General features: G+C 41.1%; 4 non-coding genes and 2 pseudogenes across 4 annotated transcripts; 4 read left to right on the forward strand and 2 right to left on the reverse strand.

Moving 5' to 3' along the window:
* The first annotated feature begins 7,481 nt into the window (after positions 1-7,481).
* Positions 7,482-7,554, forward strand: Trnaa-agc (transfer RNA alanine (anticodon AGC)). The gene has a single exon. It is a non-coding gene; the product is annotated as a tRNA-Ala (tRNA).
* Positions 7,555-9,976: 2,422 nt separating this feature from the next.
* On the forward strand, positions 9,977-10,049 carry Trnai-gau (transfer RNA isoleucine (anticodon GAU)). The gene has a single exon. It is a non-coding gene; the product is annotated as a tRNA-Ile (tRNA).
* Positions 10,050-11,984: 1,935 nt separating this feature from the next.
* Trnav-aac (transfer RNA valine (anticodon AAC)) lies at positions 11,985-12,057 on the reverse strand. The gene has a single exon. It is a non-coding gene; the product is annotated as a tRNA-Val (tRNA).
* A 1,424-nt stretch (positions 12,058-13,481) lies between these two features.
* Trnai-gau (transfer RNA isoleucine (anticodon GAU)) lies at positions 13,482-13,554 on the reverse strand. Its single transcript has one exon. It is a non-coding gene; the product is annotated as a tRNA-Ile (tRNA).
* A 2,410-nt stretch (positions 13,555-15,964) lies between these two features.
* On the forward strand, positions 15,965-18,015 carry LOC148723497 (uncharacterized; annotated as a pseudogene).
* Positions 18,016-20,678: 2,663 nt separating this feature from the next.
* Positions 20,679-23,750, forward strand: LOC111324116 (uncharacterized; annotated as a pseudogene).
* Positions 23,751-25,184: the final 1,434 nt, after the last annotated feature.

Genomic DNA, 25,184 nt, shown 5'->3' on the forward strand with positions numbered 1-25,184 from the left:
TTATTTCATCCTCATGACTCGTTTTTTATTATTAATATTTTATTTTACACTCAGTCTGCACTTTACCCCTGGTGTGCAGTCTGCAGTCCGTATTTTATAAGTTAGAAAGAGAGAGAAAAGGGAAAGGGAACACCCTAATCCAAGAAAGCGACTGCCCAGCTATCGTTGTAGTGTCTGAGGTACATTATTTCATCATTGTTCGACCGATGGCCGTCAATGAAGGAAAAACCGCGTACAATAAAAGGTGTTAAAGCATCGTTAAACTGGTAAATCAGTCTCCACTTTGCTATTTATATACTCACTTTATGGTCCTATTCACTGATTTTTTCCTAAACTAACAGTTGAAAATATTTTGATACCTAATTTGATAGTTGATATTTATAAAATGAAAGGCTAACCTCTTTGATAAATCATTGATTCTTGTCAGTGGCCACCCCGCGCAACGTTATTCCCGCCGTTCGACAAAGTCACTAGCGAAAAGTTTACTTCGGAGGCTTAGCAATGTCATCAGGATGGGCTACAACAACTCAGAGAAAGCAATAAGCCTGAGTAAAACTTCAACGAGCTGCCGCGATATGAAGGCGCTCTCGAATATAGTGTTATTGATCGCCAAATGTAACAGGTGTAGATAACCGCTCTCACGAATCCAGCATGGGGAGTCAGTCTAAAAGATTAACTTTCCTCTTAATATTAACTTACTTTATTAAATTAATATTAATCTTAATATTAACTTGGATATTAACCTTGGATACTATCCTAACTCCAAGAAATGTTGGCTTGTTGTTAAGCCGGAAAAGGAAGGCCACGCAAGGAAATTTTTGCAGGGACTGGTATCACCACCGAGGGACGCAAACACCTTGGCGCTGCACTGGGCTCTCGGTCTTATCTTAAGCAATATGTGGGTAGCAAGGTAGAAGAGTGGGTGAAAGAAGTGACGAGGTTGGCGGAGTTTGCAAGATCTCAGCCAGAAGCTAGTTACGCCGCATTCACATTTGGGCTCCGACAATGGTGGACGTACTTTATGAGAACACTGCCGGATATTGAAAACCTACTGCAGCCTTTAGAGCATGCAATCTCAGATGTACTTATACCGTCGCTCAAAGAACGTAACTGTTCTGAGGAAGAGCGTGGTCTGGTAGCATTACCGGTGCGTATGGGAGGCCTTGGGCTCATTAATCCATCTGATACTGCAGATGCGGAGTATTCAGCGTCTGTTAGGGTAAGCGCTCCACTTGTAAGCAAAATAGAGGCGCAATCCCACGAGACCCCAGAGGAGGCCGAGGTACAACGACTAGTATACGTCACCCAGAAAGAAAAGGATGATAGACTAAAAGAAAAGCTCGAGGAGGTGAAGCCCTTATTACCAGACAAGACAGAGAGCCGTAGACCAGGCCTGTGAAAAAGGATCCAACTGGCTTACAGTTATTCCTCTCAAAGACATGGATTTTTATCTCAACAAGCGGGAATTTCGGGACGCTGTGAGGCTTCAATATGTCGATATGATTGGCCAGTACCCGAAAATCCATTAGTATACGTTTGTGGGAGCTTGTTTACAGTGGATCACGCGATGATCAGCCAGCGTGGAGGCTTCGTCTTTCAGCGTCACAATTAAATACGCGATCTACAGGCCGAGCTGCTCGACATGGTTTGTTACGATGTGCAGGTGGAACCGGCTTTATAACCTATTACAGGCGAAGAATTTCCCAGAGGGACTAATCCAGCCCCTGACGCACGCCTCGACATCCACTGTAGGGGTTTCTGGGAGCGACAGAGGGCTGCTTTTTTCGATATAAGGGTTTGTCATCCCAATGCAGAATCATACAGAGATCTTAGCCCCAAGCAGATTTACAGGATTCATGAAAATGAAAAGAAGCGAAAATACAACTCCCGTGTAACAGAAGTAGAGCAAGGCACTTTCACCCCACTGGTAGTTACAACGACGCGGGGGATGGCTAACGAATGCCTGAGGTACCACTCAAGATTAGCCGAGCTATTATCTGTAAAAAAGGAAGAGAGCTGCGCCACAACAATTTCATGGGTTAGAGCGAAAGTGTCCTTTGCAATTTTGCGGAACGCGCTCTTATGTCTAAGGGGATCTAGAACCCCGAGAAGGAGGAACTTAAACACTAAAGACGGGGATCTGGAAGTAGAGAAGGGTCGCGCAAGACTTCATTAAACTCATCAGTCAGAGATTATTTTTATTATTTTTAAAGTACATTTTCTTATTATTCTTTTTCGTTGAACTTTTGAAGACTTTGCATTTCCTTTGTCAAGAGACTTAAAGTAAGATATAGACTACCTAAACAGCACATTATAATTTCATTATTTATAGCCATTTAATTATGTAGTTTAGGTTAGTGATATTTTTCCTTAAAAGGAGAATTGTAACTTGCAAGATTTTTTAAAATTTTTTATACACTTTCATGTTGGATTCAATAAAGGTTATTTTTCGTCAAAATTTAAAATCTTAATATTAACTTAAACTCATTGAAGAAATACTCTCCTGGTCACTTTCAGACAAAAAATTCAACCGTCAGCCGTCAAAGATCCAAATATTTAACCGTCAGCCGTCAAAATCGGAAAAAAGTAACCGTAAAGAAAAACCTATCGTAGGCTCCAATGCAACCTGGAACTACGAAACTCTCTCCTTTTATAAGCATAAACTAGTGGTGACTAACTGTAATATCCCAAAAACTATTAGACTAATAGAAAAAAAAACACTCGAATCGCCAGATGGAGAATCCGGGTATCGATCCCGATACCTCCCGCATGCAAAGCGGGCGCTCTACCATTTGAGCTAATTCCCCTTACTACCACAGTATCCATACTGTACACAAGGCCATGTCTGAAACACATCGCGGGTCCTACAATTGCAAAATTATGATACACACATCTCCCATTCACAGATCATCAAGTCATATCATCTACTAAATAACATCAAAGACAAGGACAAACTGATCAACAAACAAGAGGAAGTTTACAAGATCAATTTCTCCAATATAGAACTTCCTATATTGTAGAGAATGGTATGAATCTGAACGCAAGATTGAACAGAAATGATAGACGTAAAATGGTTCACATCGTTGAACATCATTCACTCACGCGATGCTTAGCTTACAGCACTAACTACTTTCAACGACTGGTGCTGGAAAGCAGGTTCTCTCATTATAACTTAGTACTGAGTCACTTAAACTGACCGAAAGAAAGCCAACTGTGTTTGTAGCACGAGAAACTCTCTTTTTTTTTTTACATATCTTCTGCCGCTTTTTGCGTTTCCATCGCCTACATTGTCCAGGAATTACGAAAGTAGCTCTAATTTAATTTTTGTCATGCGCGGTATCAAAGTGGGCAATCCCGAGTGGGCAAGATGGCCCATCTTGCCCTTCTTTAGCGGCTCTCGAAGTAAACAAGCCGTTCTTGATTCTTAATAAAGCGAAATCTTATTTCAATATAATCAATCCTTTATTAACCAAGCTTGTTCGGTCAAGATGGCTGGATATTAGCCTAATTCCTTTTTGCATTTTTATGGACCTGTATTTCGTCTCGGTCCATAAAAATGCAAAAAAAAGAACTCGGCCAATATCCAGCGAAATCTTATTTCAATATAATCAATCCTTTATTAACCAAGCTTGTTCGGTCAAGATGGCTGGATATTAGCCTAATTCCTTTTTGCATTTTTATGGACCTGTATTTCGTCTCGGTCCATAAAAATGCAAAAAAAAGAACTCGGCCAATATCCAGCCATCTTGACCGAACAAGCTTGGTTAATAACTCATATATACTACATTTGCAACATACTCGTGAATATGCTGGCGAAACTCCCAATGAGGTGTTTTATGATTAAAGCTATTTACGGTTTTTGGAACACTTCACATGATCTAAATGTCTTCAGTTGGGATCCTTTCGAACGACGGGAATCGCTCAAATGTTCAAAGACAAGTCATCGAATGAATGACTGAATAAATGAATAGCTTTATTTAAAGAGGGAGACGGCGCAATAACCTATTAAAGTTGTCTGATTAACGACCCCAAAAAATTAAATTAAAAGACAAAATAAACAAATAAATATATAAGAAATACGTATATACATATACTAACTTTTTTGTTGATACGAAACGTTTCAATATATAAAACAGCAGTGTGTTGAAGTAAAATGACAAAGGCAATCTATTGGTCCTCAGAGTAAGAGACCGCACCGTGGTCTAATGTTCTCACAGTTCGTTGAGCCGGTGCTATTACAGCACCAGCAGATTAATATTATAACAAATGATAATGAACCAATCGCTAAACAGAAATGACCGTATAGAAAATGATAATCCACTACCGACCGAGAAAATCATGTTTAAACTCTGTGTCTTTACATACAGTGGCCTCTGTAGCGTAATGGATACCACAGACTCTACCTGTGAATGGAGCGTAGTTGAAGATTTCAGGCTTCGAGTCCCGTCGGAGGTATTGGATTATACACCTTTTTTTTACTTTTAGTTTGAGCTGCCATCTATGATAGAATGATAAAGAGCAATTTTCTCAAGGCAGGAACAAAACTATAGCAAAGTAGAGAAAACTCGAGTACCATTGTAACCCAGACGTCACGTGGCTTTAGGTACGTTTAGAGATGGCTCTACATTTCACCAAATGAACTTCGGAAAGATCACAACTGAGAACACATTTAGATCATATTCATTGTCCGAAAGAACGGTAATGGCTTTTATCATAAAATTCCTCACTGGGAGTTTCCGCCAGCATCTTCATGAGTCCGTCGAGATCAATGACGTTTTTTGTCTTTATCCAGCCTCTGAGACTTAAAAGTTATTATATGGTGTATATAATTTTTCTCGTTGCCATGTTCCCACCAATAACGTAGCTCCATTTTCTGCCTTTAAAAGCACACACAACCCACAATTCCTCTATTCGCCCCGACGAAGGGCTAACGCTCGAAACGTCAGCTTTTGTAATCGTTACGGTGGCCAATTTACCATTTCAACTTTGTTTATATATCCAAATTATTTTGTTACCTCCACCGACGCAGCCCAAAACAGTTTCTTTAGAAACTATCAGCCTTTATTCATATTATATGGTGTAGCCTGACAACTCCATAAACTCTGTCAGTCGGCAAAGTGAAGTGCGGACCAAAAAAGGAGATGTTTCTCTTTCATGAAAGGAATATGCTATGGATACACTGTTAGTAGACGGTAGGTTTCCATGGGCTAGACACTTGAAGTGTTTTCTAAGAAATCGAGAGGCTGAACTCTTTGGATAATCAGTTCCTTAGCTGGGAAAAATCGCCGTTCGTAAGTTTGTGATACATTTGGAACGACGTGACATGTATGTTGATTTTACAGTTTTCAACAAGGTTTTGGTATGCAATTAACTATGGCAGAAATTCAGGCGCAAACAGCCTTTGGAAAGCTCAAGCATTTTGAATAGCCAGCTTTTAAAACTCGCGTAGATGTGTGATGAAACGAAACAATAGCACTAACAATAACTCTTTTGCAGCCTTCGTTCTGCCAGCTCCGCCCTGACTGGTCAATGAGCTAGGGTAATATTCCCTGAGGAGGAGGGTACACAAAATCTCCACCAATATAGATCATATAGCGCACGCGCGCTTCGTCGCTAATGTTACAGATCTATTAGGAAGGACTGTTGTCGTTTACAGTAAATGACCCTTCGACAACCTTAACAAAAGTAAAATAAACAGAGCCGAGTGGAGAGTTGTTTTCTTGTTATCGAAGGCTGAAAGACTCTGATAGCATAAATTGCTTGTGATAATCTTCGTTGTCTAAATGTCGTGAAAACGTAGTTTGTGTGGTGTCGGTACTTGATGACGTCTGTTTAGATGAGTCTGTGCTAAGCTAGGGAACCAGCCTTCCAGGTTTTTTCCAGTCATTGAACGTAGTTAATACTGTAGGCTGAGAATTGGGTGAGTTGCTGATCAGTCATGATCAGCAATGTGATTGTTGACATCATGCCCCACTTCTCGTTGATCGTTTCTTTTCGGTCAGTCTCGAGTTCAGATTCACACCATTCTCTCTGATGCAGGATGTTCTACAGTCGGAGTAATCGATCTTGTCAATATCTCGTTATCTTTGATCAGTTTCTCCTTGTCTTTGAAGTTAGTTGGTAAATTTAATGATCTGGTGATCTATGCGTGGAATCCATGATATTTTTCAGACATGCTCTTGTGTACAGCATATAGTCACTGAAGTCGCAAGCGTCGTCCTGTCGTTTGTTTCAGTAGTTGCAGTGGGTCGTTAGGCGCTATGGCGAATGAAGTCATCGTTGCAGTTATTCTTGGAGACAGTCGAAGTAATTGTTTTAATCGAACAGGCTGCCGGTCGTGTTGCAAAGTAGTTGCATGCTTCCCACGGCTTGTAGGAGGACTTGCAGAGTAATTTGTCAGTATGGGTCGGTTTCCGGCTGTCAATTTTGTTTCATAGTAAACTCTCATCACAGCAAAAGAGGCAATCTGGAATTCTCTGTAAACCTTTGTGTCCACATAAATCGGACGTACAACACTCAACTGACAACAACTACTGTGACGATGACTTCCGCTAAGGTTGACGAAACGTCTGTTACTACTAACCAACCACAGCCATTCTCAGGACTACTCTCATCCGGATACTGGACTACTCCCACCCGAAAGACTGGACGACAAGATCAAATGTTGCTCAGGGTACAAAACTATAACGTTACAAAGGTCAAAAAAATATCAATAACACACATACATACGTTTATTGCAACTCCCAAGCAGGGTTTTTCAGTTACAAAGCCTACATTAAATTATTGTAAAATTATAGTAACATTATATTAGCCTAAAAATTTATATAAGTAAATCTAAAGCTAATACAATATAAATACAAAAGGCCAGTAAACGTTAAAAACACTAGTGAACTAATACAAAAATTAGACAAGAATAGAAGATTGAAACGATTCATCTGTGCGCAACATTTCCACTAAGGAGCGCATTCAGTAGGCGGAGCTTAAGGGCATTTACATTCTCAGCTGCTTTTAAGTCTTTAGGGAGGTTATTCCACAATTTGCATCTGCGATACGTGAATGCACGTTGCCCAGAGAAAAGACGGCATCGTGGGATGTGGAGCAGATTACATGACCTGGTTACCCTACTATGAATACGAGATCGTGGGACAAACGTGTTAGCCAGATACTCAGGAACTAAGTTATTTACACATTTAAATAACATTACAGCATCGTTGAAATAAAGTCTCTCCTTAACAGTGAGCCAATTAAGAGATTTTATGCCTTGGGAGATATGGTCAAATTTCTCAAGACCTAATACAATACGGGCAGCGAAGTTTTGCACTAGCTGAAGCTTCTTTATATTTCTTTGACATGTGTTGGCCCATACAGTTGAACAATGACACATTGTACTAAAAACAGAAGCGATCATCAAAAGTAAGAGAGTTTTTTTAAGCACAGACAATATGTTATATTACACTAGTAAAACTAATGTTAAACGAGCTGGGGAATTAGCTCAAATGGTAGAGCGCCCGCTTAGCATGCGGGAGGTACCGGGATCGACACCCGGATTCTCCATATAGTGGTGGGCTTCTTTTTGGAAACTCATAATGGAATAATACAGTAAGTCACCACTACTGAGCTGATACTTACCTGACACGGGCTTTTTGCTTTGCCTAGGTAAGGGATCGGCTCCTTTCCCTTGTAGTTTGGAGTTTTGGTTGTTGGTCGGCCAATTTCTTAGGTCTTTGTCAGTTAAGTGAGTACCTGCCGGGAGGGAAAACTTGTGGCTTTTCCTCTTGGGCAGGCGGTTTTTTTTTTGTCTTTTTTGGTTGCTCACCCATCCCTTAGACTCGTCTTTGGGTTGGGGCTGAACCTGAACATGGTTGTGTCCTTTACGAGGACCATTGATGTTGACTGTGGGGGGCTCCCTAAGGGGATGCTTTTCCCAGAAGCAGTCAAACTGTTGTTGGAGTTATTTGACCGTGAGTCCGATCATCAGGTGGCCGCAGTGCAGGCGTACCCCGATCGTGTTGCCAGGGTCACTTTTGTGAAGAACGGGGAACTGGCAAAACTTTTTTTTGAGGAGCTGGGTGTGGTCAAGTTGGGCGACGTTGAGAGTAGGGTGGTAAAGCCCCCTCCTCCTCCACCCAACTCACTACTGTTGTAATTTCGTGGTTCCCCTTTGGGGGATCCAATGTGGCCATTAGCGCGGCTTTGTCCGCCTACGGCACTGTCAAGTCTGTCTTTAACCAGGTTTGGCCCGGTAGGCCTTCAGTTTCTACCGGGTCTCGTGTTGTTTAGATGGTGGTACAGAAGGATATTCCGCCTTTTATCTCCATTCGGGAAGTACGCTGGAAAGCGTGGTATAGGGGGCAACCCCTTCAGTGTGTGATTTGCCGTAAGGTAGGCCACAAGTCAGCTGCGTGTCCTTTAAAGGGCAAATGTTTTCGTTGCCAGCAGGAAGGGCATTTTGCCAGGAATTGTAAGGTGGCCGTGGGTACTCTAGCCGAGGTAGTGGAGTTACCTGCGGTCACTGTTGCCGAGTCTGACACTCAGCAAGATGAGATAACTGGTGGTGACGAGGAGGTTTGCTCGCTCTCGGGTTCTGAGGCGAGCGAGGATCGGTTTGCCTCCTTACCGAATGTCAACGGTGACGATGTACCGGACCCAGCTATCATTCCGGCAGATGAGGACTTTGCTAGTCCTGCTGTGGAGCCACCCGTCAGTTTTGCAGACCAGAAAATGTCCACAGATGAGTCCACTGTCAAACGGCCGACTCGGAGGGACATTCTTGCCCCTTCGGCACCTTCTGTAGCCTTTAAGAATTCAGCCAAGAAGGTACATGCCCTTCCCATGGGTGCGATTGTAGCAGCTATGGAGGCCAGCAGTACTAAAATACCTCCCGAGAGTGCCATTCGTAGTGGTGACGCGAGCGTCCTCCGTCAACTTCTTGAACTGTTTCACTGTTCCAAGGAACAGATTGAAATTATGTGGGAGATTTGTGTTGACTATCGCAAACCGCCCAGTCAGCGAAAAACTTATGGGATGTGGACTTTAGATCCCCGTTTTAGTGGGTTGATGGATAAAGAGATCGAGGCTGCATTGGCTTTCTTTAATCAAACGTTTCCTTCTTAAACGTTAATAATTAAGCCTAAAACCATGAAAACAAAATACAATTAGTTTAATTAGTCTATGTAGGGGAGTGAGTGTGTTTAATTTTTGGAGTGTGTGTGTAATTTTTAGGTGAGGTGGGGTTCGATTCCCCAGCGAGTTTGGCATCTGGTGACCCTCATTTCTGGTGGACCCCAACCCTAAGGCATTGCACGCCAGCCATGGGTCGGGATTGGACATGTAGGTCGGCGGGCACTGCACCTCCCTTCATCGGGGGCCCGGCCGTCCACCTTAAACATAAAAAAAAACTACTGAGCTTATTGTTCAAAATTGAAAAGAGAGTTTCTTATTAACTACTTATATTCCAATATGTTTTCCTCGTAAATGCACTTCGAAAAGGAGGATCAAGACCTTTTGATTGTGTTGGGTCTGTATTTGACTCTCAGTGTCAACATACACCAAAAAAAATATTCTTGGAGTTTCCTTTCGTCCTTAAGCTATCCTGTCCCTCATTTTGCTCTCTGTAGTCATGTAGTGGTACCTATATCCGACCCACATTCCGATGTTCACATACTCGAGCCTTGCAAGAAACATTTAAGTTCTCAGTAAAATTGGGTTTTGAACTAAATCAATGTTTGTCATAAACTTTTAGGGAAATGGTCGAAAAGGAAAGATGCGTTAATGATGAAACGATGCACCTCAGACATTATAAGAATAGCTGGCGAGTAGCTTTCTTGGCTTCTTACTTCCCTGGATTATGGTGTTTGTTTCTCTTTGATATTTGTTGCCACATTTCATTTTTCTCTCATTTTTAAATCATTTATAAGGAATAGATCTGACAAGAATAAGAGTAATGCTAATAAAAATTTTGATTAAAGGCATGTCAGGTCCGTTAGCTCAGTCGGCAGAGCGTGGTGCTGATAACGCCAAGGTCGTGAGTTCAAGCCTCACACGGACCAAACAAACGTTACTTTTTTTCACATCTCTATAGGCTTCTTTCCAAACGTTTGTTTTTCTTAAGCCCCGGCCAGACGAGAAATGTTGCGCCTCGCAACAAGACGCAACATTGTTGGGTCACCCAACATTTTCTCGTTTGGCCACCCTGTTGCGAGTTGTTGCGACGTGTTGGCACTTGTTAGATAAAATTGGACGACGGTCAAACTTTCTTCGCAACAAGAGCCAACATTTCCTTTGTTCGTGTCCACAATGCGTGAAATTTTTTCGTTTGGCCAAGTCAACGCAACATGTTGCGCTAACGCATGCGTATCGCACACTCAAAATTCGTGCCCACAATGCGGATTCACGAAAATGTTGCGTGTTGTTGGATATCGTTTGGCCACCCTCTTCCATGATAACATGTTGGGCGACCCAACAATGCTGCGTCTTGTTGCGTGGCGCAACATTTCTCGTTTGGCCGGGGCTTTATATCCTCTGAAACTACATCACAATGTACTTCATCAGTGAAACTTGGCTAACAAAAACTCTTTCTGCATAGAGGAATAATCTCAAAAATAAATGAATAAAGGCTGAAAGTTTCTAAAGAAACTGTGGTGCTGCGTCGATGGGGGTAACACGGTAATTTGGTTATATCAACTAAGTTAAAATTGTAAATTGGCCACCGTAACGAATAAAAAAGCTGACATTTCGAGCGTTAGCCCTTCGTCAGAGCGAATGGAGGAATTGTGGGTTGTATGTGGGTTTATAAGTAGAAAGCTGAGATACGCCATTGGTGGGAATATGGCGACGAGAAAAACACGAATAAATTAGTGGAATGAGAAGCGTTCGTTACCTGTGGGATGAAGAGTGCCGATTTGAAAGATAAACTTTTGTTCAAGAGTGTTGCCTAAATGAAAGGAAAGACCGCAGATTGCCATATGTTGTTTAGAATGATTAGGTAAATTAAAGTGTCTAGCGACTGGTTTTCATGCGTCCTTGTCATTCCTTTCTACGTCGCGAAAGTGTTCTCGGAAGCGGTCACTCAGTCGTCTTCCCGTTTCACCGATGTATAACTTTTTGCAATAAGTGCAAGTTATGCAATAGATTACGTTGGCGGAGGTGCACGTGAAGTGATCGGTGATGTTAATGGATCGTTTGGGTGCCGATATTTTCTCAGCGTTGTGAATGAAAGGACGAGTTTTGCATTGTGCGCGAGCGCATTTAAAAGTGCCGGGTTGGTCATTAGTTTGGAATGAACTTCTGACCAAAAAATTGCCTCTCTTTTTGTCGCGTTTGAATGAAATAAGTAGAGGTTGCGAAAGGATAGTGCCAGTCTCTGGATCGTTTTAAGGAATTTAAAGTTTTTAAGAATAATGCATGGATTTAACTGAGTGGTTGTGAGGGTGAAACGTGAGAGTGAATGTCAATCGTCAGTGATAAGAACCCAAGAGAAATGCTAATGACAACAGATAATTGTAACTTTTACGAATTTTAAACAATGGCAATTTATCCCCTATCCATTAATTGAACGATTTAGCTATAAGCAGGAAACATAAATGTTGACAAAGCGAAATACGTAAATGTCACCTCTAACTTGCTCCAAGACACTGACAGTACACTCCATCTGCAAGAAAAATTCCAAAAAAGTGCTTGTTCTCCAAATGGAATAGCTTCTCTGAGGGAATTTAAGCGAGGCATCTGGGTGAAATAATATAAGAGATCAGAAAAGGCTCGCGATGGATATTTACCTCGCCGCTTCGAATTGGCGAATCGGTAATTATTCACCACCAGCCACCTTTAGTTCGATGAATTGTCGTTTATTATCACAGGGAGGAGAAATAATTGACAAGAAGGGATCCGAGTTTGTAAGGAAGCTTGACTTGTGCAATATTATATAAGAAATGTCTACTCCTCCGATCACAACCACGAAAAAATAATAGCGAAAACAAAATTAGTATTGTTTCTGGCAGGGCTCGAACCTGCGACTTTCCGCGTGTTAGGCGGACGTGATAACCACTACACCACAGAAACCTTCCCTGTTAATCAGGCATTAATTGCTTGGCTAATAGAAATTAACGCATCAACTAAGATGCCTCGCTTAAATTCTCTCAGAGAAGCTATTTCATCTGGAGAACAAACACTTTTTTGCACTTTTTCTCTCAGCTGTAGTGTTCTGCTTTGGAGCAAGTTAGAGCTGATATTCATGTATTTCGCTTTGTTCTCTCAACATTTATCTTTCCTGCTTATTACTACATCGTTCAATTAATAGATAGGGGAGAAATTGCCCTTGTTTGAAATTCGCCAGTTACAATTCTGTGTTGTCATCTATTATTCTCTTGGGTTTTTATCATTGACGATTGACTGTTGTTTCGCTCACCAGGTCGCAGTTTTTTCCTTAGAGTATGACAAGACAATATAAGGACAAGCTGATATTCTCTCAATAGAGGATGTCTGCTCACTGTGATGCAGCCGTAGTTGATGCAGGTTTCACAGTAACCAAACATGTTAATGTTAATTATGAGGAACACGAACGTTGATATGGGCCACCGGAAAAATCGTATGACAGCAGTTGATGACTGTTGATTGGAACTGCTGTCTTTATGTTTTACTTTTTTTCGCCCATCAACCATATAGCGCATTGTGGACATTGCGGTGTCTCTACACTATAACACAGCTCAGTTAAAGGAAATATTAATGTTCCGATCATTCCTATAGATAACTGAACTTCTTTGGTATTATCTAAAAGAATCAAGGTTAAAAATCACTACCCTATTCGAGACGGAAGGGGACCTCTCGCACCCTAAGCGAGAATCATGCCACTAGACCAACATGCTATATTTATATTAATGTTAAACTTTACATGTGAATCTCTTTTTATGAGTAGCATGAATCAAGCGTGTTGTCAGATGATCACTTTGAGCGACCTTTTCCCATATTTAACGGAAGTGATGTTTTCTGGATATAATCGTTAAAGTTGCCTAAACCTGCCCTCCTAATACTTTCCCTCTAAAAACTCTCAGTTTAGGCAATCTTTGATATCGAAAGTTGTTGTTGTCGTTTATCGTGGTATAGTACAAGTGCACTGGTTCATAAGAATCAAGAAGTTTGGATGCCGATGAATTGGCCACTGACCTATCCTTGTATCCTCTGGGAAGTTTGACTCCAGCTTAGGCTTTAAAACTTCGAAAATTAGTATTTAATTAATTCTGACATGTTGTGTATGTACATTATTAGTTTTTTCAAATTTTCTTCACGTCTGTGTAAATTAAAGCATATTTAGAGGTATAAAACACCTCCGACCTATTTTTGAGATTTTTAATCCGTGCAGAAAGAGAATTTCTGTTAGCCAAGTTTCACTGATGAAGTACATTACGATGTAAATTCAGAGGCTGTAAGGAAAATAAAAATTTGAAAAAGAAGCATATATAGATGTGAAATAAAAACTTAAGTTTAGTTGGTCCGTGTGAGGCTTGAACTCACGACCTTGGCGTTATCAGCACCACACTCTGCCGACTGAGCTAACGGACCTGACATGCTTTTATTCAAAATTTTTTATTAGCATTACTCTTATTCCTGTCAGATCTATTCCTTATAAATGATTTAGAAAAGAGAGAAAAATGAAACGTGGCAATGCATATGAAAGGGAAGGTAGTACCGTAATCCAAGGAGGTAAAAAGCCAAGAAAGCTACCGGCCAGCTATTCTTATAGCGTCTGAGGTCTATCGTTTCATCATTAACGCATCTTTCCTTTCGACCATTTCCCTAAAAATTGATCACAAACATTTATTTAGGTTAAAAAATGATTTTACTAAGAACCCAAATGTTCCTGGCGAGGCTCGAGTATGTGAGCATCCGTATGTGAGTCGGATGCGGTAACCAGTACATGACTACAGAGACCAAAATGAGGGACAGGACAGCTTAAGGAAGAAAGAAAACTCCAAGAAATTTTCTTTTGTGTATGATGACACTAAGAGTCAGATACAGCACCCAAAATATTCGGAATGTCTTGATCTTCCTTTTCCAAGTCCAAAGACGAGGAAAACATATTGCAATATATGTAAGTATTACGAAACTTTCTTTTCATTATTGAATAATACTAGTAGTGACCAACTGAAATATTGCATTGTAAATTAAAAAAAAAAAAACATTCCAAAAGATTGAGAATCCGGGTATCGATCCCGGTAACTCCCCCATGCTAAGCGGGCGCTCTACCTCTTGAGCTAATTCCCCTGCTCACTTTCATTTTGTTGTATTAGTGTAGTAGAAGATATTCTGTGTGCCCTTTACCAGTCATTGATATTTTTTGAGCTTTGTGATCAATAACGTTATTATAGTTTTGTACCCTGAGCCACATTTGATCTTGTAATCCAGTCTTTCGGGTGGGAGTAGTCCAGTATCTGGATGAGAGTAGTCCTGAGAATGGCTGTGGTTGGTTAGTAGTAACTGGCGTTTCGTCAACTTAGCGGAGGTCATTGTCAGAGTAGAGTGGAGAGTTGTTGTCACTTGTGTGTTAAGTCCGGTTTATGTTGACACACAGATTTACAGAGAATTTGAGACTGCCTCTTTTGCTCTGATGTGAAAAAAATTACTTTGACCGTGTGTAAGAAAAACTACAACGAAGACTTCAAGGCCGCGCAACAGTTATTGTTTGTGGTATTGTTTTGTTTTATCACAGACATCTACGTGAGTTTTGAAAGCTGGCTATTCAAAATACTTGAGCTTACCAAAGGTCGTTTGCGCCTGAACTTCTGTCAAAGACGACTGCATGCCGAAACCTTGTTAAAAATTGTAACATTAACCTACATGAAACGTCATTCCAAGTCTAGTCCAAATTTACGAACGGAGAATTTTCCCAGCTCAGGATCTTATCATCTAAAGACGTCAGCCACTCGATTTCTTAGAAAACACTTCAAGCGTCTAGCCCTTGGAAACCTTCCCTCTACTAAAGGTCTATCCATAGCATATTCCGTCTATGGAAGAAAAACATCTCCCTCGTTGGTTTGCATGATGGTCGCTATCACGGTAGCCAGCGTTTTAACTGTTTATTTAGATATTCAGATGACTGCAATTTGTCGGTTCTATAGGCGAAAATCAGTGAAAATGACGATAAACTGAATATTTTGGAAATGTGGAGACTAGTTGACCATTCTCAAGACTCCCCCAGATGTAAAACCTTTGTTAGCGGGCGGGTAAAATAGAGATTTTGAGGGATTCCCTTTCCTCACACCTTTATCCGTTCTCAGTTATATTAATGCAACTGCTATTCAAATCATTTGAAATTTAGGCTGCGTTCCTATTAGTCAATCTGAATCCGGATTTTGTGATAAGGAAAAAAAGTCATGCACACCGAACAAACCAAAGTATATTGCGAATTAATAACAAAAAGGCGCATTTAGTCACTCCCTACAATTCAAGCTGAAAAAAAGAAATGCCCAGCCCCTCCCTCCCCTGCTCAAAAAGAAAATTGTCCATCCCTTAGAAATAAAGATGGCGTTGTCCAAGTTATTCCATGGCGACTTTTTCTGCGAGAGGATATCCGGTAATATGCCACCGCAATTGTTGATAGGTTTAAAGCACAAAGGTTCATATTTCGAAACAACTCAATCCAGTCACATACTAGGTAAAGTAACACAATTCACTACATCATCCACTAAATGTAATCCTTTTTTTTACAAGTGGGAAAAATGAAAAGAGAAATGAGGAGCTTAGAGGACAAAAATAATAGCTGCATGAATTCATGGAACGAATTATGTTATGTTAAACGTCTCTCCCGCTATGAGATAATTACTGGTGTTTTCACAGAATATCATTTGCTTAGGTGTCAATTAACACAAAAAATAGATCAAGCTCTGTTAGGTTACTTACGCAATTAGCCGACTTATTTGCATAACATTTAAAGGCATAGCCGCGCTGTGCCAGCTGGTATCATAGTCGAATCATGGTGTCAAACAAAGTCGTCACCATTCAATCCATTACTCAAAAAGCCCAAAACTGTAAAAAATTGGAATGAAATGACCAAACCTGCAATCGGAGAATGGCTCTCCCTATTTGCTAAAGTGAAAGGAACTTGCAAAGAGTTTCTACTTGCAAGTTGCCTTCCAACTGTAAGTGCGTTCATGGGAAATTCAGTGGTTGAAATTTTTTAAGACTTTGAGGAGCGTGTAAATCTTTACATGTTGGTGCTTGGTGGACTGTCTACAGCCGATACGCAGAGCCATAAAAACTGTGTCACACAACCTATTTTAAATAGTCTTGAAGGAAAAGTTGGTGGGAAATAACTTCTTGAAGATGCCACCTCAAAGGGCCTGTTTAAGTTCTTCTCATGCAGTGAAAATTGTGCTGCGTTGTGTGCCATCGATGAATGCCAGGAATGGTTCAAAGGAGTATTGGGTTTTAAAAGTAGTGCTTCAGCGCCATCGATGAAACGATTGCTTCAGTGTTATGATGGATCACACTGGGAAACACCAACAAAAGGGTTGGGGTTCCATGACAGCGGCTCTTGCTCTTTCGTGTTTCACACAACCAGATCCATTTCTGAAGTTCATAATGCCAAGGATGGTAGCCAATAATAATGGTTTGCTTGACCTTTTCCTGATTTCGTTGCCATCAACAGTACCTGTGTCTATCTCTGCAAGGATGGAAGGTAACAGAAAGTTGAGAAATACCAAACTTACCTCATTTGAATGATTGTATGAAAGAATCTACGTGAAACACAACACGGCAGACAGAGTGAAGTATGGTCTCTCCCAAGAAGCACTTGATGTGTACATTAGGCATTGAGCGACAGCGAAAGTCCGGCAGTCACTGCGACTAGCGGGCAATTTAAAAATGACAAACATTATACGACTGGCTGCAGTCATGCACGTGTTGTACTCTGTGATGGAAGAAGCTCTTAATCAGAGGAATGAAGATATCCCCAGAAAAATAAGTGAGCGCACCTTAAACGAAGCCATAGTACTTTCCGGCTATTACGAGAAGCAACGAGCCATTCTACAACAGGTCAGTCTACAACAGGTCAGTTTGTTCCTTGTTTCTACAACTTGCAAGGCGGTCTAACTATATAGTAGATGATGTCTGTTATAGTTCTGGTGCGAGCCAAGAAACGTTGTTATTGATGGTTGTTAGTCATCAAAAAGGGTCCCTTTTCTTGTGGTTAAGCATTTCTCTTAAATTAAAACCCTTTCCTTGGATTATGATTACACGTGGTGGCACGCATAAATCGCCTGCCATGTTACACTGTAGGTTGTCTCTTATTTTTGTCAGGGATAGTGGAGCGGGTGACGCAAGGGGAAAGACTATATAAATAGTCTTTTCCCTCTACTATATCCCTGACAATAATAAACAACTACTCGCCGTCGACTGTTGTGTGGTGTAGTCTTGTGGGGAGCGGCTCCCCAGGCAGCCCGTGCGTCGTGTTTCCACGCTAGCTTCCGTGTTTTTTGATCGCCCCTGCCCACTTGACACCTATCGATTTTAAATATGGCATGTTGTTCTATTTAGAAATTTCCCAAGTTCTGTATGTTATAACAGCGGCGATTGCTCCTCATAACTGTTGTGACGTCTTTGTTTTCACATTCTCTGTAGTGTTCTGCACTTGGCGAGGTGAGGGCGAGAAACGCGATCGGTGATCAGGAAATACAAAAGGCCAATCTGAAACATCCTGGTCTGTTTGTCACACTGAAAAGGATCTACAGGAAATTCAGTTCAAGGTGCAGACCAGACAGGAATAATGTTCGAAGCCAAATGCTTCATTTGGAGGGAGTCGGCCTGGATACCGTGAGGCAGGTTGAAAGGTCGCTTATGTTTTACAAACATTTGCCTGGAGTAGCCAATACTGAAACCTTAGCAACGTTTGACGTTTCAGCTGAGGCTTACACACAAACATTTAACAAGATAGATGAGGGATTGACTGACTCGCAAAAAGAGGCCGCGATTGCTGACCATCCAAATGGCGAGGCTTACAACAACTACATCGATTCCCAAAAATGATGAAAAGGCTTCACTTCAAGACACTGGCCTAACACTCAGCATTAGATGGACTCTGATAAAGTTTTAAACAGATATACCGTTATATTTTAGAAATGTATTTTGCTGAAGTCAATTATAGTTAGATGCATGATTTCTACTAGCTATATCGACCGCATATCTAACTGATCAATGCCATCAGAGTTAACTCTGATGCCATCAATGAGTATTCAGTAGGTAATCAAAAACTAAATAATAATGATTCGACTGACTACACACTGAGTATTGCCAAAGACTATTGTAATCACCTACTGATTACTCATTGACGTCAACGATTATCCATTGAGAACATATTGATTACTCATCGGGCAGTAGTTTTCTTCATAAATATCACTGAAGTTGCAACGACGTCTCCGTCAGCAGCATAAAGTATTTATGTAATTGACCTATGTTGAGTAAGGTTATAAACTCATTCATGTGACATTAAAGTAAATGTGCCATTTTTATATGCAATCAGATCGATGAGTAATCAATGAAAACAATGACATCAGTGATTCATCAATATAGTGGATAAAACTTTTGTAGGCTTAATTGCTTAGTCAGTGATAAAGTATTGAGTATTGCTCATTATTGTTGTAATATAACTGATTAAACTACTTAATTCTCTCTTGCTCTCATTTTGTTAACAGAGAACAATTTTGTTCTTTTGTGCTGGTCAAAAATTCAGAACTTTCCTGCTTTAATAATATAGCAAAATTTTCCAACGGCAATTAAATCAGTTGAGACCATTCAATTAATTTGTGCATCGTTTTTAACTTAAGCTGTTTCAGTTTTGAAAAATGAATTAATTTCATTGGTCATATTTGACGTTAGGGGTTTTTTGTTCATGGTAAACGTAGTTCGTTTGCATGATCATTGTGAAAGATATCATGGTCAGTGATTCGTAATTAATTACCAAATAAAGTTAGACTTTGAGGGGTGAGAGCTCTATAACAGTACTCTCGAAGCCAAACAAGAATCCCAAGTGTTACATTCCTTACACGTTTGAGGGTTGTGTAAGATGCGTGACCGGTAATCTGACCTGTAAATGCATGTTGTCAGTGACACTTCAATGATTTTCCACAACGTTTTCATTAAGAGACACAAACGCCAAGAAAAATGTTAGTATTTGTCTGTTTACAAATTCCACAATTAAGACATAAAGTTACTGTTCTAGTGCAACTTTCATTTCGGGTACAAGCTTATCAGTATTTTCAATAATTATTAAATTGAAGAAAAGTTGTTGTTGTTATTGAAAATCCACTCCAAGGTTTTTTTTAAATTTAATTTCACATAGATTACCTTATTATAGGAATATAACGAAGTATGTTAATAACGCGAACAAAATTTACACGTCATGAAATTAACGCGAATTTTCCAAAAGTTATGTTTACATACATTTAATTAACGCGAATTTCCGTGCGGTATGTTGCATAATTAGTCCCACATTGAAATTCAACACTGCTTTAAGAGGTTATCATGTGTATCGCACAAGCTGAAAACCCTAAAGCAACAGCTCACGTTCAAGCAAGAGAAAAACAATAAACACGACCGGTTTGCAGTTGCTGGGCAAACAATATTGCCAGGAACCATATTTCCTTCTACTGTGGGACATATTCCAATAGAATTGAGCCGATATATTTGGCACGCACTGCAGAGAGAAGCTGTCATAAAAGGAGAGGTCACAGCGATAAAATATAAGCCATCTCCACTTGTTCAAGGTGGATTAGAAATACCCATTGCGGTGACTGTGAAATGGGATGTCAAAAATGAGATAGACATTTTGCGCAAGAAAGTTGAAGAAGTGAGTTATCCCCTTGGAGAAGACGATCGCAACACTGATGAATCTAAGGACATTTTGAACTTAATATTAAATGATGATGACTCAACCGACTCTGACGGTGACGTAGAGGAATTGTAGCTTTGCTTATAATAAAGGTGTCTTTAAATAACAATGCTTTCAATTAACGTCATTTTAATTAACAATTAGGTAAATTAAGATACATAAAATTAACGCGAATTTTTGAAATTCGTGTTAATTACATGCATTCTTAATTTCCTATAATAAGGTATGCTTTAAGTGCAAATAATATTTGAAGAATAGGGGTCACTAGGCAACCCTTTATACTATAAGCACCAGAGTCCCAAAGACCCAGAGACCCCACAAGACCCAGACACCCAGAGACCCAGAGACCCAGAGACCCCAGACACCCCAAAGACCCCACAAGACCCCAGATACCCCTACATTAAGTTTTCAATCAATATCTCAGGTTATGGTCTCTGACGTCACTGGTGCGTTTTAAACTGTGACGTCACTGGTGTGTTTTACACCACACACAAGCCTAAATCTGGGACCGTTCCTTAGAAATATAGCTGTCCTGTGGAAACAGTCCCAAGTTTCTTCCGTAGAAATCTAGCCCTTCCGTAGTATAAGCCGTCGCTGTTCCATAGAAATGTAGCTCTTCTGTAGAACTCTTGCCTGTTCCGTATAGAACTTCAGCGCTTCCGTAGAAATGGAACGCTTCCATAGAAAGTTCAAACCTGTGCGTGCGCATTAGCATGGGTGGGCACCCGGCATTAGCGCCTGGCTGTTCGCACCATTTTCTCTCCACTTCTCTTCCTTCAACTCGTTGTCCCTCTCGTTTATTGGTAGCATGGTTTTTTGCCAGGGTTGTGGAACAAACTTGATTCAAAATGGAAAGTTCTGCCACAGCTGTGGGATGGAGTTAATGGGGTAAGTAAAATCCGTGATGATACTCTTGCTTCTGTACATTATCTATTTCACATTGTCAAAATGAGCTTTAAAATAATTTTTTCAAATTTTATTATAGGCACGCCAGTACCATGTGACGTAAAATCGTTGTCATTCCATGATTACAAAAAAAAGAAGACGAAAGACATTCAAAGTTTAAAAAGGCAAACACCAAAAGACACCAAAAGACCTGCAGCTCAGAAAAGCACTAATAAAGTGGCAAAAGTTTAAGTTGGCATGGTTACCAGCAGTCCCGATTTGGACCATTTGAAAAAAGTGAAAGGAAGGACAAACCCGTTCTGATTGACACTTGTGCAGACGCTTCCACCCTCCCCCACACTGCTGTTGAAAAGTATGGCAGGCATTTCAAACAATTCAATAAGTTTTTTTACTATGTCCTGTTATGTCCTGATATGCCTGTTCAGCAAAATTTACCTGCCAGCAACTCGCCTTTCACAGTCGAGAAATACAAGCGTGACCTGCTCAAGCCCTCCCCTAAGATGTACTCTTGGCTTTGTACCAAAGATGATTTTGAGAGTGCTAACAATGTCACCAGAAACGATAGCGAAGATCACATGCTTACCAAACCTGCATTTGAAGCTTGCTATAATAGTTCCACTGTGGCTTGTGATGTGCCAATCGTAACTTCTCCTGAAGTAGCAATCACATCCACTTTTCCTGATCTCCTGAACAAAGCATCAACATCTAGCACAAGTTATCATTGGTCTCCAACCTGTTTGGACCTTTTCCATCAAAGTAAAATCATGGTTCATGCTGATACTTGTGCAGAGGCTTGGGTGGACCCAATAGGAGACCCTGATGAGGTAGATGACACACCACCAAATGAGGTAGAACCCATGGAACTACGGGCACCTTGAGAGAACCATTAGATATTAATCTGGAAGCTCTCCGGAATGAAGTCTCCAATTTGAGACATTTAAGTCAGTGCGAACTGACGAACAGCGTGTCCATAAGGTGTCGTCTAATGTTTCAGGATTACATGGATACCAGGAAGAAGAAATGGTTCAAACCAAAGGCCCTGCTTAAAGTTATGTTTGTTGGAGAACCTGCAGTAGTTGATGGTGGTCCAAAACGTACATTTTTTGCAGGTAATTTTTAAATATTGATGATGGCTTATGTTGTGGTTCAAACTTTTCCTTCTAATAATAATAATAATAATTTCATATTTATATTGCGCAAATTAACATGTGGATATGATCAAATGCACATCACAACACTTTTCGGGAGACTTTGGCCGGACTGCATCAGCATTTACAAACAATTGAAGGAAACTTATTTGAAGATACCCCCTCCCCCCAATTCCCAGTAAACAGGCCAGACCACATCACAGTAATCTCGTGAGTGGGGTTCTTTAACGTCCCCTGCCTAACCAAATTAACTAATTAATAGATGCAGGAGACGGGACCTACGGTTTATTCGTCCTTATCCGAGAAGACTAGAATGTCTATCCATTTCTTGATATTATAGAAAGGTAGTGCATTCTCCTGAGTTATATTAAGACCTTCAGTGTTGGTCCGGCCGGGGCTCGAACCATTGACCTCGACCTCCCACACAACAGTCCAGCGCTCTAACCAATTGAGCTAACTGGGAGGTGGTTTAAAATTTTTTAAACCAGTTTGATTTCTGTTCTCCTGTGTCCCAGATAATGGTAATTGCTTTCAGACAAAGGAAAGCAAAAATTTAATTTCTTTCATAAATTTTAAACCAAGGAAAAAAATTGAACAGCAATATATTAGGAGCATGCTGATGTTGCTACAACACAACAGTGAGCAGCTTATAGTGTGTATGTTGTAGGTTATTACCCTTTCCAACCTACAATAATTTTACAATCTGCTTGAATCAGCTAGAATACAGCACTTTTACAATAACATGAAATATGGCTTAATGAAAAAAAGTTGAAGCAGATTAATGCAGGTTGGAAACAGATCTGACTTGAAAACTGATTTGACCAGCAGCATGTATAACATGTCTTAAAATGTATACATGTAGCACTACATATACTCATAATTATTTAATTGAGTGTGGAGGGTTACTGTACATTGTTATTGGTTTGGATTGAATAATTGAAGTCATATTTGCTCATGCTACGAGCTAAATTTGTCTTATACATGTAGTGACACACTGATTAATTTTACTTCTCTTTTCTGAACAGAAATCTTTGGTCATATCAGACACACACTCTTCAGTGAGTGATGGTGTCCCCAATGCAGACAAGAGAGCTCTTTCCAATGATGAGTTCAAGGCAGTAGGGGAACTCATGGCATGTTCCCTTATTCAAGAGGGGCCTGCACCTTGTTTCTTGTCTATAAATGTGTATGACTATTTTATTGATGGCATAGCTAGTGTGCAAAGTGACAAGTGGGCTTCACTCATCATTTGGTTTGTTTGTACGCCCCGAATCGCAATCCTGCACGAGACCTTTTTTTGGACAATATCCACCCCCAAGTGGACCCTACTGCCCCCACACTCTTGTGTGGTGATTTTAATGCCGTGTTTGATCGTGTTTTGGATAGGCGGGGATCGGATCCATCTAATCAGTCCCGGGAGAGCTCAGTTTCTCCCAAAGCTTGTTCGATGCTTGTTGTGTATTGGACATTTTTCGTTATCTACATCCAGTGACCCCTGAGCTTACCTGGACGAAATGGAATGGTTAATCGGCTTCTCGCATAGACTTGGTAGGCATCCCCTTTCCCTGGGTGCCATCTGTCATGTCGTGTTCTGTGCTCCCCTGCCCTTTTTCTGATCATTGTGGGGATCTAACCTCGCTCTCAATCCCCGATTCCATTCCTCCCGGCCCTGGTTTATGGAATATGGAAATTCAACATGGCCATCCTGAAAGAAGCAGAGTACGTCTAGCTGATTTCAGACTTTTGGCTATCTTGGCAGGTGTCTAGAAGGGCCTTCTCCTCCATCCAGAAATGATGGGATGACAGCAAAAGCCGCTTAAAAGGGTTAACCATCAACTACTGTCAGGCAAGAAGCTCTTCTAAAAAACGATACCGGGATGTGCTTGTCAAACTCATTGATCACTTGAAGGCCAAAATGGACACTGGAATGGTTTCAGTTGTTGCACCGTGTCAGTCGGCTCTTGCAGCACTTGCGGCCTTGGACCGTGAAACAGCCCACGGTGCCCAGGTTCGATCTCGAGTCAGGTAGGTGGAGGAGGGGGAACTCTCCTTGGCATACTTTTTTCGTCTTGAAAAGAAGCATGGGGTAGATCGTTGGATCCCTGCATTGAGGACGAGCGGAGGCTCCATTGTCTCCTCTTCAGAGGACTTGTGTGCTACTCTCAATTCCTTTTACTCTGATCTGTTCTCCGCTGCTCCAACAGACCCTCTGGCTCAAGCTTTCCTATTGTCAAACCTTTCGTCCTCCCTTTCCCTGGACCAACCTCATGAGTGCGAGGGACTCCTCACTGCGGAGGAGTGTTTGAGGCTCTTCAAGGGTTGGCAAAGAACAAAGCCCCTGGTGTCGATGGGTTCCCGGCCGAGTTCTATTTCAAGTTCTGGGATGTTCTCGGTCGAGATCTAGTTTTGGTCCTCAATGCCTGTTTACATTCTGGTTCTCTCCCCCTTTCTCTGCGTAGAGGTGTCATAACACTAGCTTTTAAGAAGGGTGACCATCTAGATCCACGAAACTGGCCGCCAATCACCCTCCTAAATGTAGATTATAAAAAAGCTTCTCGAGCCATTGCTAGTCGGCTCTTGAAGGTAATCCATTTGGTTGTAAGTAAGGATCAAACTTGCGGCGATCCCGGCAGGTTTATTAGACAAAACGTTGCCTTCGTCCGCGACGTCGTACATTATACCATGTCCACCGGGACTCCTGTGGCTATCCTGTCCTTAGACCAGGAAAAGGCCTTTGATCGGGTGGATTGGGGTTTCATGACTACCACTCTCTTTGCTATGGGAAACGGCCCCTCCTTTACTTCCTGGGTCCGTTTGTCCTACCACCGGGTTCAGAGCACCATAAACGTCAATGGTTATCTTTCCCCCTTTTTTGACCTTACGCAGGGTGTTCGACAGGGGTGCCCCCTGTCCCCATTACTTTACGTTCTGGTCTCTGAAGTGTTTGCAGCCAATATCCGTGCTGATCCGCAAAATTTCTGGCCTTTCCTTACCAAGTTACCCTCCGCTGTCACCTATCTCCCAGTATGCGGATGAAACCTCACTTGTTCTGTCATCTGACGAAGCTATAAAGGCCATTTTCGAAGCGTACGACCTTTTTGAGTTGGCCTCTGGTGCAAAGCTGAGTCAGGGAAAGTCTAAGGGTCTTTGGTTGGGCCAATGGGTTGATGATCGGACTGACCACCCAGTTGACCTAGACTGGTTACTCCTCTAAGCTCAAGATCTTGGGTGTTTTTGTTGGACATGGGAACTTG

This window comes from Stylophora pistillata, chromosome 9, assembly GCF_964205215.1.
Source record: "Stylophora pistillata chromosome 9, jaStyPist1.2, whole genome shotgun sequence".
Classification (NCBI taxonomy): domain Eukaryota; kingdom Metazoa; phylum Cnidaria; class Anthozoa; order Scleractinia; family Pocilloporidae; genus Stylophora; species Stylophora pistillata.